At 41.1% G+C, this 21,188-nt stretch overlaps 1 protein-coding gene and 1 long non-coding RNA gene across 4 annotated transcripts in view; one reads left to right on the forward strand and one right to left on the reverse strand.

Moving 5' to 3' along the window:
- Nucleotides 1–21,188, reverse strand: part of TET2 (tet methylcytosine dioxygenase 2) — a 76,526-nt gene that overhangs the window by 25,174 nt on the left and 30,164 nt on the right. The gene's annotated exons all lie outside the window — the stretch shown is intronic.
- The window catches only part of LOC138067162 (uncharacterized), a 66,917-nt gene that overhangs the window by 17,114 nt on the left and 28,615 nt on the right, over nt 1–21,188 (forward strand). The window lies entirely within an intron of this gene.

The following is a 21,188-nucleotide window of genomic DNA, read 5'->3' on the forward strand; positions in this document are numbered from 1 at the left end:
AAGTCGTGCAGAAACTGTGGTTCCCAGACTTGGTGCTAATCCTGTTATTTGATTATAGTGTGCCAAACCTCTTTTGTCTGACTTGAAGGCTTATTGCCACCAAGCTTGCCAATTAGAGGGGAAAAACCCTCCTTTTTTTAGTCTTAAGCTGTCTGACAGGGTCTTTTAAAACTGGCATTCCAAAGACCATACAAGTGGCACAATACATACATGTGAGACAAAACTATGCCTGATTGCTGTCCATAGAAATTCTCACAGTTCATCAACATCTTAATAATGTTGATAGAAACAAATTAAGAGATTTCTAAAAGGTTTGATAGAAGTGACATTTTTCATGCATTTTCTTTTTAATTTATGGCCACCAAACATGGCTTAAACTATGCATTTGGGTTTTGAACTGAGCCCCACAGCTGTGGAACTAAAACCTTTTATTTTCTGTTTGGATGGAAAATCCCATTTTCTTGTATAACCTTTATATTTTATTTATAAAATGAAAATTTTCATTGCATAAATGTACTGACAATGTGCAGTGAACAAATTCCATGTAATGACAATCTAATCCTGTTCACATAGATCTTCCCAAGATTCACAATCCCCGTAAACATAGATAAAGCCATTGTTTGACTCTACTCGTAATTTATTCTTTGTTGGCTTTATGATTCTCAAACGGTCACAAATGACAGAAGACAGACTGACAGAGGGTCTTACAGATGTGAGATTTCACAGGGAAAGCTTTGGCTCATGCATGTTTCTGTCACGAAGGTTTTAGTTTGTGTAAGAGGGAATATGAAGGGTTCTCAGTTACCAGGTCATACCTGGCTGAACTACAAAGTCAGCACAGTTGCATGGCTTTTATTGCCGTTGTACAAGAACTACTATAATGTAAAATTTCTCCCATCACGGTTGCTCTGCTTACATATTTATCCTACACCATTTTTTTCTAAAATGATACCAAGGAATATCTAATGTATGGTTTTCAGTGCAGTATTGCATTACTGAAGTGAGTAACAGAATTCTAAAATGCTTTTTAAAGTAAGATTAGTTCATGAGATTCATTTCTTCCAGCAGAATTCCCTCTGCTCGCAGCTCTGATTTCAGCATCAGGACATTCAAACATAAATTTTGACTGGCAAGCACCTCTGTGATGACTCAGACCTAGTTCCTCCTTATCCCAAACTTGGCCTGAGATTTACTTTTGACCTCCTGAAATTCTTTTCTCTCTGTGCTCAGGTTACCTTCTGTATGACGGAAGTAGAGAAGTTGTTTTGCCAGATACTACTACTTACAAAAAGCAGTCTTCGAAGTAAAAACTGAGAATAAGGAGACAGAAAAGAATGTTTGTCCATCCCACCTATTTTCTTGACAAGGGCGGCATCTTCCCTTCTACATATATTATAGTACCTTTCCCAATCTAGCTTTATAGTACCAAGACACAAGCCTTTGCAGCTTTCCCAGGGAGACTGTATTCCACGCTTAACAGAAAGCAATGTGAAAAGGATTCCTCTGATGTGTCATTCTAGGCTGGGCTGCAGAATTATACTCGCAGATTTTCTCAAAAATAAAATGTCAGCCTAATTTGAAAACCATTCTTTGCCTTCACACCTTTCATACCTAAAAATTGCAGCTGAACCACAACTCAGACATGAGTGTGTAGGCTGCTACATTTCACAAATATGAAATGAAATAAAAAGAACCACAGTAATTAACACTGCACTGTCAAACTCCTTCTGAAATATTTATTTCTTAACAAGAAATGTTTTAGCCTGTGTGATTGAGCCTTGAGATACTTCCCTTGGCTATCAAAGTCTGTCTTGTGTTGGTTGTGTTCTGGTATACCATATGGGTTAAAACTTAATTCCTTTCAAGAGTTTTCCAACAATCTTTTTACTCTTCACTGATAGGTAAAACCACCTTTCTGTTTAGAAGTGGGGGCTGTCTGACTTCTCTATGCTTGGCATGCAAACCTCTCAGAGGAGTGCATCTGTGCTTCAGAAAGATTCTTACATTCATGCCATCCTTAAAAACCGTGAGTTTTTTTTCCACTGCGTGACGTGGATTATTGTTCAGTCTTCTCACAAACCTCACAGTATGAGTCAACCAATTCCGCTGAATGCTGATTATCTCCAGTGTAAAAGGCATTGGTGGCAAGCACTGCAAAGGACAACATAATCATTTGGGTTCTTTAAAATCTGCAGTTAATTCATTGATTAAAAAGTGCCAGATTTGCATTCTTAGAAATGCATCTGGGACTGTGGTGACCTCGTGTTACTCATCATTCTCTGTGTCTATACTCAGTTATTCACAATCCCCTTGAGTCACATCTTAGTACAAATCTTGCTCACGCAGTTACAGATCGTGGCGATTATTTGTAATTTAAAATCAGTAAAAGACAAACTGCAGCGATACCTTTATTACTGGTTTCAACTATGGCACCATTAAGATATTCTTGGCGCTACTGCTAAGCGGAACTGGTTGGGCTTACAAAGTCTCTGCAGTCTTCTTTATAATTGTTGTGGGGGGAACGGTCTGTCTTTCAGATTAAATCTACCTTTCCCTAAGCATAGCAGTTAGTTTTTTCTCCTTCCCGTAACTGTATTTTATCCAGACCATTTAGGAGCTCTACATATTTTTCTTCAGCTATAATTCATTAGAAATTCAAGTCACATCAGCAGCATCTGTGAAACAATTACTGCATCTAGGACTGACTCTGCAGTCTAATCCATCATAATTATGACTGGCCTCTTTGAAGATGCCACGATGCGTGACTTAAATATAGCACATTACTTTGCAAATGGATCAGCATCTCATTCCACCAATATGCATTCAAGTTATAATTCAGCCCACCACTGTATGACTTTTTGAAATATAAGCAATGTGCATTTATTTCTTGCCACATATGAGGCACAAATTGGAAACCAGGCTCTGAAAGAGTGGTGTGGGTTTTTGTTTTTTTTTTTTTTAAATGGGCAAGTTTGGTATGATCCTGCCACCTCTATCAACACAAGAAAACGGAAAGACTGTGGAAAGCGGTGTTATGAACAAGATAAACATTTCTGCAACAGCAACAAAAGCTTTCTTAGTTATGTTGCCGTCTTTCTTTCGTGGAAAGTCTTTCTTTACTTTAAGCCAGTTCTAAAGATTCATACCTCCTTTTATACAGCACCAATATCTCGGGAGTCTGTGAATGAATGCTCATGTCAATGAATGAATGGACAAATACATCCACTGCAGGGGAATACAATCTTTTGGGGGGTACTTCTGTAAAGCTGGGCAAGAATCTCAGTAGAAAAAGTAGGGATTTGCTGTGTTAAGGTACTCATGGCCCTAAAAGGAGCGTAGGTGGGATATCAGATGTGTTGGTTCCCTCTCCTGAGGGTAAGCTCGGATAGAGGAGCCCCCTGCAGAAGTGCATCTCCCTGGATCGTGACCTCAGCTGACTTGCGCTCAGGTCATCATCAGGATGAGAATCAACAAAGTTAGGAGCTAGTCGATGGCTCCTCAGGCTGTTACTGGAGCACAGCCACAACCTCCATCCTGCAGGCACCTTTCTGTTACTGCTAGATAAAACGGAGCTCTAAATTGCTCCCAGACATGAAACCCCTACATCGCTTTCTAGAAGGGAGGCGAATTTATATGTCTTGCCAAACTCCAGTTTGCTAAGTTGTATACTTTCTGTTTACATTCTCCTGCTCCTATTGCCAGGACACAGTAGTTGACTTCACTTCTGGCTTAATTTACTATGTGTTATTATCTGCTGTCATCTGATTGCTTTTCTCCTCAGAAGCTCACGCCATTGGTAATGAGGTCTAAATCCTGAACTTCCAACCAGTGAGAAAGCTCCAGAAGTGAAGGGATTTATTTTAGGATGAATGAAAATTTGAGGAAATGCATGTCATGAGTAGAGTTATTCCTGAGCAAGAACATTCACATATGGCATTATCAGAAAGCTCCATTTGCAGACAAGTGTGAAAAGTTTCAGGTTTTAACTCTTGGAGTCTTTGGAAAGAGCAGTGTGTAACCTACAGTTCAGTCCTGATGTCTACTGAACAACACTGAATCCCCTTGTAATTGACCAAGTACAGTCCATCAGGCTGTAGACAATTCCTGTAAAAACTTTAGCACTGAAAACTGCAATCTTCTGGACTTGCACATACATGACATTGTTTCTGATTAACTCTGTGTCAAAGTTTTTATTTATTCTGGAATAAGGGATTTAAGCAGTTATAAAGATGCTCAACACCATGATTCATAGCTGTGTGGTTATCACGGCACGTCATTTTTCTCTGGCCTATGTAATTCCTGTTGCTTCAGTTGTGCCTTGGGTTAATACCTGTAAGCAAGTTGCAAATGCCACTAGAGAAGAGGTGCAGTTAACTCAGATCACTAATGGGTGATGCAACGCATCCAAGCTTGTTATCAGTGAGATGTTTTCGTTATGGCTAGGATAAAATGTTGAGCAAATGAAAACTCTCTTGTAGTTTAAGGATTTCATGTTTGTTCCACGCTTGAGAGGCACTGTGTTTATACACTGAGGAACAAAGCAAGCTTTTACGTGGAACCTAATGGGAGAGGCAAAACCAGGGTTATTCCTGCCCACTTTCTGGATGGCTTGTAGTTTGCAGAACAGTCTTTTCCTAAACCAGGATTGCTGGTAGTTGGTAACAAATGAGAAAACTTCAGCCTTATTGTTCAAAACAGATCTATCATTCAAAAGAGAGGTTGCATTCATGCCAAAGATCACTGGGGGCTGAACCCCACAACACACCTTAAGGATTGCTCTCCTCCCTACCAGCATCACTGCTGCCCCTCACAAGTGTGGTGGCACATGAAACTCCAATGCAGATGTAAAGGAGGCTCCAGAAAGACAAGGATGCTTTCAGTTAGCTGAGCTCTTTGGCTTACGACGGGGTCCTTTTGCACTGCATTCAGCTGTCACTTCATCTGGGAAGTATGTTTACTCAAGTGCTTTAGAAATGCTTTGGAAAAACTCGCATAAGGACAAAGGGCGTTGTCCATCACTTGAAGTCTTTAAGTCAAGACTGTATTTCTTTTCAAAATATGCGCTATAGCTTTAACTAGCAGTTATGGGGTTAATATTGAAAATACTGGATAAGACTCTGTGGTTGTATACAGCAGGAGGTCATATTACATGAATATAATTGTCTTCTCTGGCATTTAGATCTATGAATAATCTGTGTCAAACAGAAGAGAAAATGTGGGATGGCTAAAATTTGTTACCTAATTCATAGCTAATTTATCCTTAATTTGCAGGGAAAATGATGACTAGCTAATATAGATATAAGCAGACATAAGGGAGTGAAAAGCATGGGATTTGTGAAATATGAGGATTAATAATTCATTAAGTCTTATCCAAGCCAGAAGTCTCATAATTCATGCATTTTTAATTCAACTAGTGCTAAGAAACCCTCAATTTATTGACACCGGTTCTTGCATTTCAGCGATGCAGTGATCTAATCACAAAAGCACTTGAATCAGTTTGATTTCTGACCTTAAAACAAAGTGCAAGAAAGTAAAGCTAAACTGGTCTGCACAGCAATTTCTCCCTACTATGTTATATAACCATTAACAACACTGGCTACTGCATAATATCTATGCAGGCATGAGAAATGGCACTATTTGAGCAATTGCATAAAATCACGGAGAGCCAAAATTAAATGCCAGATACAATATGGTGGGGAGGGAGAACAGTTATGTGACAGGGATGAATTCAGGAACATAAAATGTGAGTACATAGGAATTATAACATCATATCAGAAAGAAGGGGGGGGGGAAGGGAGAGCTGATTTGTATCCTATACAAACTTTGCACCTAATTCTACCCTGTAGCACTTCTAATGGAAGAACACAAATCTTCCAGTCACTTGTAATGCCACCCAAGTATTACTGGATTGGAAATGTTTCCTGAAAGGTTGAGCTTCAGAACCAGGTTAGATTTCCGAAACAAAAGGACCTTCCTGTTGTAATGACCAGAACATTCAAGATAAGGTTGGCACCTACTTTTGTTCTTGCTAGTTTTATGCCTATTTCTGTGGTTTAGATATGCAGGATGGTGGATCCAGGTGGCTTATGCTGACAGACAGCTATACTGCTTCCCAGTTAGCCTATTTGTCATCACTCGGATGTTGGTACGCTGACACACTCTAAGAACAGTATCGCTCAATTTCTTGAGCATCAGCTTGACGGTAATACAACTTTCACAAATACAGGGAAGCTGAATTAAAACACCCCTTTGCGGTTCTTGAGAGTCATTGCAGTTTATAATTGTAATAGGAAAACTGCAGGGATGAGAGTCAAGAGTCCCAAAAGCTGGGGATGTTAAAATAGGCATGGTCTGAGTGAGCTGCTTTTGTGCCTTGGCAAAGGCAGAAGCTATTCTTTTCTTGAGTGCCTGTGAAGTTTGGACCAGCACAATTGTTTCAAACTGTGACTGACACAGGGCATAATTCGGTAGTTCACCTGTGTCTGTGGATTCAACATAAGAAAAACGTTGGGGTAGGAAGGTAGAAAGACACTTAGTTAAAGTCTCTCTCTCTCTCTCCCCTCCTCCCCTCCCCTTCATTTCAGTCTGTTGTTATGCTACGTTAGGTTTCCTGAGCCAAGGCGGGTGAGGTAGGGTGGGTGCTAGTCTTACCCAGGGCATAAACACTGAATTGGTACCCAGACCTGGTTTGGGTTCCTTTAAAAATGGAGACATTTGAGGAATAATTTTCCTCTCAATACTTCAGCTACCCCATGTGTCAAATGGTAATTTTGATACTGGACAGTTATTTAAAAAACCAAACAAACCAAACAAAAACACAGTCATCCAAGAGCAGTAACTAACTGCTAACACTATTGTGGCTGAGCTCTGTAGTGCAGAGTGCCTTTTTGCGAGCACCCAAGCTTGCCAGAATAAGCAGCCATGGGTGGCTGAACCGTTCTTCAAGACACGCTTGATGTTATCAACCTGCCGTTGAGGGAAGGTTATCGAGAGGTCGGTATCATCATTATCTTCCAGTTTCTGTGATCTTTGTCCATCTGGCTTCAGACCTGGGTATCGCATGGATTTCTCTGGTTGATCACTTCTTGACAGTGGATGAAGGTCAGTTATCCATGGTGATTTTATCACAGCTGTCGGCAGAGTTAAGTAATTCACTATTAAATAGCATATCGTCCTTGAGAACTAGAAACAGCGGATGAGATTCTCTTGGCTCTCTTGACCCTTTTATAAAGAAGTAAGGGAGGACCCAAAGGAAGACAACTGGCAGGCTGTAATACCTGCTAAAGATTTCAGGGTTTCATCATATTGGAAAAGAAATATGAGAAAACAGAACAAAAATGGTGCTGTGCAACATGTGGGGGAAAACGTGATAGAAGAGAGTAAAATGTTGCAGCCTCAGAAAGCCTGTTTACACAGCTCTGCTTTCGATTATCCTTTGAACTTTCAATAGGAAATCTGTTGTCTCCTTGTTCTGACCAAAATGGAATTTTGGATGAAATGCAATTATCTCACATTTCTGCTTCAGAAGTTGAAGGTGAAGGTCATACCTAGAGGAGATTGGGGCTGGGGAAAGTGCAGAGACTGTAACGAGGGTTGATTACTCTGAGGATTACTCTGACTGATGCTCTCACACGCCCAGGTGACAAAACTTCAGTCTGAAGCACAGCTTTCCACCCTTCCAGTGGCCTCACCACTGAAGCGTTTACACCCTTATACACATTCCTCCTGGTTTTCTTTTCATGCCTCCACCACACCTAGGCGGGGATGCTTTAGTGAACTGAATTTTTGGCTACAATTCTTGGCCATTAAGCAATGACAGGTAGTAGAAAGAGGCTGCTCCCACGCTACGCAGGAGGCACTGCGCCCTCTGGGGCGCCCGAGGAGCAAGCAGGTGCCGGGTTTCCCTGCTGGGGGTAGCGAGCCAGCGAGCTCTGCCTCCGTGGGAGATCTCGGTAAGTCGGCGTGCTAGGTATCGCACACGACTGGAGCTTTGGCTTGGTTGCCTAGTTCGTTCTGAGGATTTACTTCCAGATTTGGAAGATGGAAGAGTTGAGCCAAAACAAGGGTTAACTTTCTTTGGAAGGATCTTGTGCTGTTTTAATTATTGCATAATTTGATTTGTAATGCTTTTTCATGCCTACTTGTGATTTTTTTTCAATTTGTGACGTATGTGACTTAGAAACCAATAGCTCATAAATGTACAGGAAAAATAGGGTGGTAAGGGAGCTGATGAGATGAGTACCCTGCTCTCAGTTCCAGGGCAGTACCGGCCATTCCTGTATCATTCCAAACCACCCTGTTTGCAAAGGCCTCTAATGATGGAAGTTGTGCAATAATCATAGTTAACTGCAGCGTTTCACTAACCTTACTTATTAGAAAGCTTCTGCCATCGTATTTAAACTATAAACCTTGTTCTTCTTTTCCCATCTGCTAGAGACATGTAGAACAGTTTATCCTTCCATGCTACAGCCTTCCCCCCACTATGTAACTGAAGACTGTTATTAATGTTCCCCTCTTAGACAGAATAAACAACCCAGTTTGCGACATCTGATCATCTTCCCCGGGTGGATCTATATACATACCATTTGTTCCCTGACCAGCTGCGCTAAGGTCATAAAGCAAATGCAACAGTCTGTTCTGTGGAGAACTTATGTCCATGCAATATACATTTTGCTAGATTTTCCCTGAGTTAAGATATTTGATATACAAACAGCTATAATATGTGTCTAGATAATATTTTAAATAGCTTATCTGTATAAATTAACTCCGTCCTCATAATTAAAACTACAATTTTATTCCCTCAGTCACAGAGGGACTGTATAAATTACACTGAAACCAACAGAAACAACTCAGAACTCGTAACAACGCTTTATAGAGGAGGTTGTTTCCTTAAAGACAGTGAGCCTTTAACTTCAGTGTGTTTAAGTCTGTGAACTACTGGCACAAACATCTCTTCGGACTTGCAGTGTTGCTGAGGCACCGCAGAAGATAAGAATCTAATGCATTTTTAGAGGTCTATTAGAAGATGCTCCCTGGAGCTATGCTTGCCATTCAGCTACTTTCTGCATTTGTGTGTGGTCTTCAGGGGTAGTTGTAATGTGGGTTATTGTAATCTACACGCAACAATGGCATGGAGTATCCTTGCTGAAATCTACATCTGAGAAAATAGTTACGATTGCCTTACTAGATGTACGAGAGATGAAAGACAAGGTATTTTTGATGACCAGAGCTAGCTGACAACCCCAGAGAAGTCAAAGATCTAACCTTGATAAAAGCACAACTCTGGAAGAGAAACGTGGGAGTGAGCGCTGCCTTGCCACGTTTCAGAGCACGCTAAAGAGTTTGGCACAGGTACTCTTGCCGTCCCCTTCAATTTTAGCTTGGAGATGAAGTTGTGGGACGAAATTTTCATTTTGAATACTCAACGTACTAGTCTGAAAAGAACTTGGCCATCAACCAATCTCAAACAAAATGGCCCGAGGCCCAAACAAACTGCAGGTCAAGAGACACCTACTTCACATCACACCAGTGTTTATCAAGGAGTTACAGCCTAGCTTCTTAAAGTTGGTTTAAAAAACAGCTCTTCTGTAGTTGCCATCTTGGCTACAGTATTTTTCCCCCCGTCTAATATTGTCTATTTATTATTTGGCAAGAGAGCTTTTTCCTTTTTCTTTGGAAGGCTACTCTTAATGCAGTTCTGGGGATCAAGCTAGGGACTCCAGTTTATTTCCACAAAACTGAGGCAATTTCTGAGTTCTTTCTTGTCTTTTACACTTGCACTTATATAAAACTTGTTTTAAATCTATGGCTGTTTAAAACTTCATACCATTTAAAAATAAACTGACAGTATATGGGTAAACTTATGCATTTTGTGGCCAAAAAAAATTGACCAGAAAGCTACTAGAGAAAAAAATAGGGACAAGTGTTTGCCTTTCTACGGAAACTTTGCTTCCAGAGTTTGAGGGAAACTGGAAACCAGTAAAAAATCTAGATTTTTATGGATAGGATGTCTATTTAAAAGTACAGTTCTAAAATTGAGATTTCTCCCTTCTACCGATTTGTAAGGCCAGAAAAAATTTGTGACTACTGGGTTGGAGTTGCAGAATGAGCTGGCATTCCCACTTTCCTTCTAATTTCCAATAATTCAAAGCACGTTCTTTCCCCTGTTTAAATCTTCCTCTTTATGACAAGATGCAACATGAAGAGATAGAAAATTCACTGCTGCCAAACTAAAAGAGAAAAAAAAGCCGGCAGATTGTGTTTTAACTCTAGCTAAGACTTTTAGACTCCCACAGCTGACACTTGGAACAGTGATATTTGAACAGTCCTAAAGGGAACTTCAACACTCCTCTCTCTGTCATTCCTTTTAAAATATTTTCAAAGCTTTGAAAACAGTCGGTTATTCTTCATTGTGGCAACTTGCCATCTCCTGCCAGCTCAAATCAGTTCATAATCTTCCAAGGTATCCAGTAGCCCAAGTGGATTTGAGAGAGTTTGAAACTGCCAAAGCTCTAATGAAAGACTTTTGACATTTTGGGATATTAAAAGAGACATGCAGAAATGGATGTTAAAAGAACTGTTGTCCCTACCCGTAAAGTCTGCTTCATATTCTCAGTCACGAGATCCTATTTCACTAATTGATTATTGTCTGTCTGTAACACAGTCATGCTTTCAGTGTACAAAGAAGCAGTGTTGATAAAAAGCTCACCATTGTAAAGTACACACTCGACTCAATTTAGAAAGCTCAGAATCTAAGATATTTGACTTCTTTGAACGAAACTTATTAATCATAGCTGAGATTTTTTCAGCTTAGGTCAACATCTTACTACAGACATTGAAAACAATAGAAGTATTTTAAACACCTCTCTTTACTCTTCCTTGAAGGGGCAACAGGTGAGCTCTGCTCAAAAGGGTCAGGAGACTGTTTTTTTTTTATTTAAACATACACATTCAGCAACAAGGACCTGATCCTGCAAGCCCTGTGGAACTACTCCTAGCTGGAAAGATTACGTTAAGTGTTTGCCGGAGGAGTCCTTCAGCCAGAAGTCTAATACGTATGGTGGTCTCGAGCTCAGGTATGCGCTGAAGGAACACCTCGCTTTGTGCTGGTTGAACTCCCGCGGGCCTACGTGCGTCCTTATGCGCTTAGTGTGGCCGCATAGCACAGTCGCTCCTTTTCTTGCCAACAGAGGCCTTCGCTCCCTCCCCCGCTCCCCTTCCTAAAGGCTGCAGGGGAGAGAGCAGGGCTGGGGGCAAAGCGAGGAAGATAGCCTTTAAGCTCTGACATACCAACCAGTTTTGCTCACAAGCAAGCACAACACAGCATTTGGTAGTATTACTTCTGCACAGCCTTTGGGGAAAATGAACAGCTGCTTTGCCTTAAAAAAAAAAAAAAAAGAAAAGAAAAAAAAAGTGGGGGTGGGGATAAGAGAAGAGGCAGCTATCAGGATACTGAATGTCTAATGCAGTCCTTTAAGCTGCAATGCCTGCTGCTGTCCAATGCATATAAGGTCACTTTATTTTTGGCCAGGTAACAATTTGATGGCCAGCTAGGTTGGTTATGAGAAAATGAGCTGCTAATTTTACTGTGGGGCGGGGTGGGGGATGATGATGAATGACAAAGTTTATCTGCTCCTTCCGCTCCCCAGCAAACAGCCCTTCCTAAGAGCCAGCACACCAAAGCTCGCCTGTAATTGACGTGTAATAAATCAGAAACATGCTTCAGCTCCCCCAACCAAACGATCTTTAAAGTTTAAGATAGGTATTGGTGATTAAGCAAAAGTTCTGCAAAGTTCCTGGCACCTAAAATTGGAACTGAAAATGAGATGGGAAGAAGTTATTCTGGTGTACCTGCAGTTAAACGTTAAAAAAGATGTATGTGGAGGACTAAAGCAAAGCACATGAGCACCGAAGTGTAGATATGTGTTTCCATACTGCTGTGCATCTTGAATGAGATAACTCTGCAGCATGCCGAGCCCTTCAGGGAAACTATTACTGGAGGAGTAGGTGTGTTGTTCCAGGGATCTTACAGAGGAAGCGGTCGAGACTGCTCCGTGCTTTCGTCAAGCCTGAAGATGTGAATCTGCGCTCAGGGTGCCGATTTCACCTGGCTCCAGTCCCTCCCCTTCCTCCCCTTCCCCTTCAGCATGGGTAACAGACTTGGCCTGGCCAGTACTAGCGAAGCCGTACCCCTCGCTCCGAGCCGAGGGGCTGGCGTGTGGCAGTAGGGGCTGCCTGGCACAGGCGAGTGCCACAAACCAGGCCCCGAAGGGGCCACCCAGCAGCTGCTGCCCCCTCTGCGGGAGCTCCCCTGCCCCGGCCCTTGCTCCTGGGGGAACGTAGATCTTCAAAGCTGCCAGAAGCTTGCGATATGTGACTCGTAGGATCAGGGTGCTGCCTACCCTGATTTGTTTGCTCCTTTTTTTCCCACCCTGCTTCCTTCTACACAGCAGTATAACCAGGCAGCATAAAATCTTAGTCTATGCCTTAGCTTTTCGGCTTCATTGAAAAAAAAATCAATGTCTGAAAACAGCTGCTACTACTTAATGATCTTTTGGTAACTAAGGCTGATTTCCTTTGTTATGCTCTCTGAAGATTAAATTTTGCTCTGGACTCTATTGCCTGAAGGAAGCTATTGTAAAACAAGATATTTAGGAATCAGCAAAAAGATGTTACAGCTAAAACAAAAAAACAGAACACTTTAACTCTAGCAGTGCTGCTGCCAATGAGTTCAAGGAAAGATACTGAGATTATGTTAAATCTAGCCTAATGCTGAGGAACTGCTTTATAAGGAGATACGCAGCCTTGCAAAAGGATAGACTATCCATCATAGAATAAGAAGTGCTTCTTTGGAGTTAGGTTTCAAAATCTGATTTGATGAAACAGGCTATCGGGCATATAACTAGATACTAGTAGACACTGTATTGCTTTAGACTGTAAGGAGGGAAATGCAAAGAACAACCAAGATAGGTGACCCATTTTCCAAGAGAGCTCTTGGGGAGAGCTTGCATCTAACGAATACTGAAAAGCTTGCTCAGGATTACAAAGGAAATTACTACAACAGATTAAAACAGATTAAAATATGTCAACAGTAATGACTCTCATTCAGTTTGTTGTCTTAGATTGTATTCGTGTTGGAGGAAAGATTGGCATACCACAGATAGTAGCAAGGAAGAAAGGAAGAGACAGGTTTTAAGAGAGATTTTCCAAACGAGGTTAACAAGAGGAAGTGGATGGGGAAGTGGGGGAATGTGCTCCAGAGCTGCAGGAAGCTGAAGCTGAAGGAAGGCAGCACAATAACTTGAAACTAAAGCTAATGAATTGAGATAAGATGATTGCAAACACTGACATCAGTCTTTGCAGATGAAATTAGGGAGGATTGCCAACTGACTTGGTCTTCAAGTCTCTCCTTGGTGAGGTGCCCCGTGGCATCCACTGAGTGTTTATTACAGACGGCTTCCCTCTAGCTCAGGTGCCCAAATAGCTAATAATGATGAAAGTTAGGAACTTACTGCACACTTTGTGCTGACTGTGAAACTAAAGATTACCACCATTTTTACAGGTTATAAGAAGCTTTTGCTTTAAAAACAACAAAAGCATACCTGCAGAAGTAACTGTGTATGCAAAGAAGTGAAACAGAAGAGGGCTGTAATGAAATTCATGCTAAATGACTGCAGCATGTTATCTCCTATGTTCTCTGTTTGTCTATTGCTTAGAATTTTAAGTGACTCAAAGGCTCCAAGAAGGCAAGACAATCAAGCTAATTCCTCTGGATATGGCTGATGAGAAAAGCCTTCCTTCTTAATTTAAAGTTAAGGTTTTGCTTTGCGATTACAATGGTCATTTCCGAGTAACTGAAATACTTTGATTCAAATCAATCTTTATATGAACTTTCACATGTGACCCTCTGGATCTTCCAGTGCAGAGCGCTTCACACTTCTTCCTGATCCCACAGACTTGCATTGAAATCCTCTCCTCAGATCTAGCCTGGTGTGTTGTATCTAGAGACATCCTCATTTGACCTGAGATACCAAGCACAGGGTTTATAAAGCCACTTCTTCAAAGCTGTCTCTGGAGACCCTTCTTTCTCCCTCCAGTGAGCAGTGGGATACTGAATGATACTGTGGATTTCATGTGACATCACTTAGCCTTCACTTTACATTCCAGTTGAAACAGGGCATCAGTCTTAGTTAATTATTTTGTTCATATAGGTCACAGTTGCTGATACAGACTTGCAGTAAATTACAATAACATATATACATAACAGTGTGCAAAACTGAGACAACCTCTTTCAGTTAAGCATACAGATATATATTTACAATATATGGAACTAGATTAATCAAAGCAAGTTGGCAAATGCCAACTTTATCTTTTTAGAGTTTTGCTTTTCACACACACAAACATGAGGGCTGTAACTAGTGCATGTTATGCTAAACAGCAGGTCTCCGTCAAGAATTCAGGGTGGTTAGACTACCATCCCATCCCAGGTTTATTTGGTTGGAAAACCTCGACGTACTCTCCATCCCTATAGAATGCAACCTGCAAAATGTTATTTCCACCTTAGACTCTTGTTTGGGCAGCTGGAAGGCATGCTGGGGTGTATCTGTATCTTTGCACAGTTCCTCATTTGAATACTTAAGAGAGACCTGTGACCTAGCATGAAAGGTGGGAGGCTGTGCATCCACCTATTCAAACTGCCGTTTGCATGTACGCAGTAAAACAGTGGCCAGAGAGAGACTACACACCCTGCACGGCTTTGCATGGGAAAATGTACAGCACATGGTACAAGAGATAGGATCTTTTTTTCTGACGGAAGACGTTCAGGGATGAACTACTTACAGATATCATAAAAGAAATAATTATAAATTTGAAATGAACTTTGTTGGCTTGATATTTAGCGGGTTTTCAATAGATGCCCCCTATTTTTCAATAGGGGCAGCTGTAACGTTCCTTTACTCTTTGTCCTCATTTGTGGTTCCATCATTGTCTGGATTCAGTTTTAGGTAGTTTTCACATTGCATACAGCCACTAAAAAATAAATGCAAAGTGAGATGTTACTTTATTTACAGTGTCATTTACAGGTACTATAAATAGAAAGGCAGACCACAAACTTTTGGCTCCATTGCGATTGATGGGAAAACTTGCATTGACCAGAGCAGAGACCAGACTTTATGCATGGAAATTAGAGATGCTAATAACCTAAGGGTGCTACTTTCAATAACGGGAAAAATAGTCAGTGGTGGTATTTTTTTATATTGGTCACGTCCCAGTAACTCCCACAGTGCTCTTGTTTTGTAATACTAAGCCTTTCACTGCTTGACAATGTTTATTTGCATTCTTTTTATTTTTTGCTCAAAGGGAAACTCTTTGAGCTTTTATTTAAGGCACTTTAATTGTGAGGTTTTTTCTCTATATTTCTCATCTAGAAAGGGAAACAAGTAGGTTTATAGTATCTGAATAAAGAAAACCTGATGGCTAATATTAAGTACGTGACACCTCCAAAGTCACGCAAAGATCATCAACTTCCTCCTTCACTATTACAGCACTTTCTATGACAAAGTTATGCTGTAATATAGATCATGTTCTAGGAAGATTTATGCAGTTCTCTCACTTGTTATCTTCTAGTTATGACACAAAGCTTTGTTAAAATAAAGTCACCACGTATGACAAATTAGAAACTCTGTGCTGCTTCACTTAAAATCCCTGCTGACTTAAAATGCACACAGCATTCATGTTAGTTTTGTGCCCTGCATGATGTTACTGCTCAATGCGCATTCCAAAATTCCACTGATCGATATTGCAGCGTTACTGTTCCCAACAACTTAGGATCTGAGAGTTTGAGTCAAAGCCCAGAGAAGTCAAATGACACTGCAAGTTCTTAGTTTAAAAGGAAGTTCCTTAAAAGATATCGCAGATACAGAAAGATGTGTATCTTCATATCCTACACAACTGTGGTCCATGGACAGTGCCCTTTTTACCAGCAGAATTACAAAATGCTTTAGAGCTGGAAATAAAATCAAAAATGGAAGGGCAGACTTCTCTTTCGTTCCTGACACCCACAGTCCTTACACTTGGTTTATTTTTATTGTTCTCATTTCAATATTCACTGTACTTAGAGTCACTGAGGAAGGAAGAAAATTTACGCAAATCTCATGTTTATATTTTTATCCTACAAGAAAAAATGTACATTCATTTTTCTTTTATTCATCCCAATTTTAAAATAGTTTTTCTTGGCCATCTTTAGAGGGTGGGAGGAAAGGATTATTGTTGAGCTTTAAATGGTGTTTTAGAAATCCAGAAAAAGAAGCATCTGTCATAACGAAGAGCAATAGTTTCACCTTGTTGTAGGCTAGATGAAGAGAGTAGTGAAACTGTAACTTTCCAAGGGAAACTCTAATTCTGTAGTTTAGGGATAAAATAGGAATCTTTCTAGATTATGAGCAAAAAGAGTTATAGAAATACAGAGTCTTTGCCACAGCTGATCTGCTTTCTCCCTGAGCTTTAGGGGTGTTTTCTTAAGAAGTAGAAATTCTTGTTATTGCTATGCATGGAGGAGATAAAGATGGTATCACAGGGGAGGGAGCTGTGTTTTTCTGATAGGTAAGTTGCTGTTCAAGGGGACAGGGAAAGAAGAGACAATGACTATTTTGGGGAGATGTGTTGCCCAGAGGAAGGAGAAAATAAGCAATATCACAGCTGAGATCAATTATTCTGAAGACTGTAAGAAAGAGAGATGGGAAGAGAGTGAGTGTGTGTGTGTGTTTGGGGGGGGGGGGGGAATCCAGAGCTTGGAGAAGGAAAAGGTACCCACCCACCTGTAGTGAAATGGCAGAGATCAGAGTTCAAACTGAAACTATGTGTTTTTATAGAAAGAAAGGAAGGGAAGTTTCTTTTTCATTTCATCATTTGATGAAATGTTTGTTTAGAGAAGAAAAGAAAAAGGCAAAAGTAGGAAATCTTTCTGTGCCTTGGTTAACAAATCCCTCAGAGTCACTAAAGCATTGAATAAATCCTGTTTCAGGCAGGTAATGACTTGAAACTCCCTGCTGAAAACAAAGGTGATTCACAATGATGCATGACAGATGCAGTAGCAATGTGACTGCGAGATGGCACAGTTATTCCCGTTTCAGGGATGATGGGAGTTTATCTAAGGATAAAAGGGGGAGGGATTCCCTGTGCAAGGTCAGTGTGGGAGAGAGATCCAGGGGGAGACCAGCTGTCTGTACTTACTAGCCTCTAATCCCAGAGGACTGCTTTGCTATGCTGCTCCAATAAAGAAAGGCTAGACTGAACTGCCGATGAGGTATCAGCCACCTAGGAAGTCATTTTCCGTTTCATTGATTTTGGGTTTTTGGTTGTTGTTTGTTTTCTCCTCTATTTGCATGTAAAACAAATTTTCAAGGAGTTCCTGAGCTGAGGTCGCCCTGCTCCTTTTTGCAATAGTGACATTGTGAGCAATTCTACTGCTGACCAAAGGGCCCTTCAGCACTTCACAAAAAGCTCTGATAGTACATAAATTCAGATCTTCAGCAGACAGATAATTTTATGTGCTCTGTAGAAGAATAGGCTTTTGTCAGAATTACATGATAGCTGACTTTGTTTTGAAGGAGGGGGGAGGGACGAGGGACTTTTCTCAATTTCTGTGTATTTCTATTCAGCTGCTGCAGAAACTTCCCCATCTGCTTTGAATCTACATTTTAATTTCAAAAGCTAGCTAGAAATGAAGCAAACTGGCTTGCTATGCCTGGCAAAGTACATACATAACAAGTCACTGGACTGCAGGCTGTTCCAAAATTCAGGAATGTAACAAACTTCAAAGCCAAGTTACCTGGCTCTATGCTCCATTCAACCAAATTGATTGAAGATGACCGTAATCAGAAAATGAATTTCATCAGGCTGTTCTTTAAATGTTGCCACTCAATCAGCAATACACCCCCCTCTTTGTTATCTTCCCTGCAAAGGCAATTTGGTTTAAGAAAGTGACGTTAGTCTTTAAGAGAGCGCTGCACTTCTCGGGTGAAAGCAGACAATGGAACTTGGCCTGCTTCACTGAACAATTAATAGATAAACAAAACAGGGTCCAGAGTAAACTGCTGACTAGCCTCACTTGTAACAACTATACCTGAATTCATGTAGTTGACACGATTTTGCTATTAATGGTAAAATGTTGTGCATATATATATATATATATATATATATATATACACACACATGTATATATACAATGAATGCCCAAGGTTTTATTTTTGTTTTATGGTCTGCACAGTTTGAGTTTTTACTTACTTTTCCTGGTGCAGGAAATTTTATCCATAACTATCAACAGGTGTCAGAAACAGAAAGAGCTGGAACCAGAGCTGTACAAGGTTTCTGTTTTGATCTGATAAACTTGCAAATAAAGCGCGTGTAACTTCTGATATGGACAGCCAGCAAAGGCTAATCGTGATGCAGACCCTAAGTTAATTTCTGTGTCTGCCTCACAAGCTGTACCGGGGATAGTGATATACAGACCAACTCACAGGATGATAAGAAGCAGAAGTGACTCTTAAATTCCTCCTAGCTGAAAGGAATCATAGAAATGCAAGTTATTTGCATCACATTCTAGAGAGACTATAATTTGAGGGATTTTTTGGTGATAGAAAGAAAACAGATAAGTGAAACCGTTGATGCAAAGTTAAACTGTTACTCGTGAGAAAAAGACAGAAAAGGAGAAGAGAGTTCACTGTGAGCTGAAAAGGAAAAGAATTGAAAGATGCCCATTCAAATGCTTCATCTGCCTGGTAATTTTAATTGAGGCTCCTCCTTTGTAACTATGCCACAGAGCCTGAGTCTTTAAAAAAAAAAAAAAAGTTGTCACTAGGCAGATTTCTGTGAGTCTCCTGATTGAATCATCATTTTAATCTCTTCGCTGCCACCCCCCTCTTCCGAGCAGAAGCTACCGGGTGCATTATCTGACAACCAACATGCTGAGAAATGCTACTGTGCTCCTCAGGGAATTTCAGTGATGCAAAACACTGTTTTGCTGTGTGACAAAAAAGCTGAAACCTGCTAGTGTTAAAATAAGCTGTGTTTTTGAAGCCTGGATGCACGTCTTGTTTTCATCAGGAAAAAAATAGTTTCCATAAAGTTTTTCTGACAAAAAAAATCCCCTTCCTTCTCTCTCTCTCTCTCTCCCTGCCACCCCCCCCCCCCAACCCAACACTCCAGCCTTTGGAGAGCTTTATAAATACAGTGGCCTTTGCAAAGAAATATCAGTCAGTGACAAAAACTGCTGGCTGGGTTTGCATGTCTTTGCTTGACGTCCTTGTACTTTCTCCAGTCCTTCCTTGTCCTAGTCTTACTTGCTGACATTTCATCTGCCATTACTAAGCATGAGAAATAGCTTCTTGCTCAGCGCGTGGTGGGGTCCTGGTCAGCTGCTTTGGGCTGCCCCACTCTGATCCTGCAGAGGCCAAGCCAAGTTTGCTGAATATAGCAGGTCACTTGGTCCCAGTTAGGTTCCACCCACTGTCTCCTCTTCTAGTAACACAAAAAGGAGAGTGGGAAAAGAAAAGCCAAAAAAACCCCAAAAAGCCTCCTTCTCTGTCTTATCCCCCTGCCACCTTTGTAAGCCACAGCGCCAGAGCAACCAAAGTCTGCCCACATGCCCACAGGGACGTGCTAACTGAGAAGCTGTTTGGCAGCAGGCTGCATCCTTGCACAAATGTTCGCAAAATAACTAATTAAAACAAGTGCCTCGCCCCACTTCCTTCCCTCGACAAGTTAACGAAGGCACTTTTTTCTTTCATTATTTTATGAACAACAGTAATGAACAGGTTAAGGAAGGAGCAGTTCAGGAAAAGTTTCATCTGAAGAAAATACCGAAAGTGGTTGTGCCTTTGCTTTCTTCCCTTGCACCGTAATGGCAGCCTTTTTAGCTTGCATTGCTGGGAAGATACAAGCCAAGAGGAAGTCATGCAAGAAGGGGGTGTATAGGGAAAGGTGGGTCATTCCAGGTGACTTTTAATTATAGTGAAAAAAGCAGGAAATATGCTTAAGGATAAGAGTTGTGCTTCTGTTGTCCTAAAGTAGTTTGGGTAGGCAATATGAGAATAAACTGACTTTCTGTGAGCTGACAGTTGTCAAGAAAATTGGGTTTCAATGAAGAAACTCTTCAGGCTCTGTTCAACTTAGCGTCTGTGCTCTCACAGCCTTGCTTGGAAATGAGAAGGCATAAAATAGGAGTGCAGAGTGCTGCATTACTACAAAAAGCACATGTGATGCCAAATAGGCAGCGTTCTTAATTACATCATAGATAATCATGGTGTAATCACAGAAACATGCAAGGAATGGGAGTAGCTTTAATTCAGGAAAAATAACTGGATTGTGTAATGGGGAAAAGCAGCAAATGCAGGAGAGCAAGCAACAGTGAGGCGACTGCTACAAGATGGGTAGCAGAGTGATTTCCACGTTGATCTGAGATCATGAAGCAACAGACTTTGGATTTCTATCTAGCTGCTGCACATGACTAACATAGAAGCTCTGTGTGTAAATAAAAAGCTGAGGAATGAGTCCATCAAATAGAATGGAATGGAATAACTGATGTGAAACTTTAAGTGCAATAGGAATTTTCCTCAGACCTGTTTAAATTGAGACCTTTCTCTGCAGGCACAGTGGGCAATCCACAAGAGAGAAAGGAACTGGCTCCTCGTGAGGACCTTGACCTCTAGAGTTGGAGAGGAACAGCTTTGCCCTGCTGGAAAAAGCCACATGTGCATCCACGTGCTTTGGAGCTGGTTTTCTCTCTGGGTCCAAGCCAGTTACCAGATAGGAACATGCTGAGGAAGCAGCCCTCGATTCCACACGTAGCCAGGCTATTAATCAGGTGGCCCCAGCACAGAGGGACGCTGAGAGGAAGCAGTGTTTCACCCAGCCTATGACGGAAAGGGACAGTGGTGTGGCACAGGGACCTCCCCGTAGGCTGCAGGTGGACGTTGCTCTTCTCAGCAATTGCTTGGGAAAGTTTAACAAACGTTGAATACAAGACCCGAGCAAAAGGTGAGCCAAGACGTGCAATGGTGTTTAAGCACATACTCATGCAGATGGGCACCTAGTGGGGATTTATGAAATCATGTTTGTAGTTAACCTAACTAGGCACCTCATGAGAATTACAAAAGCACCCGTCTGAATCTCAAGACATCTAAATGCCTTTG

Source organism: Struthio camelus, chromosome 4 (genome assembly GCF_040807025.1).
Source record: "Struthio camelus isolate bStrCam1 chromosome 4, bStrCam1.hap1, whole genome shotgun sequence".
Taxonomy (NCBI): Eukaryota; Metazoa; Chordata; class Aves; order Struthioniformes; family Struthionidae; genus Struthio; species Struthio camelus.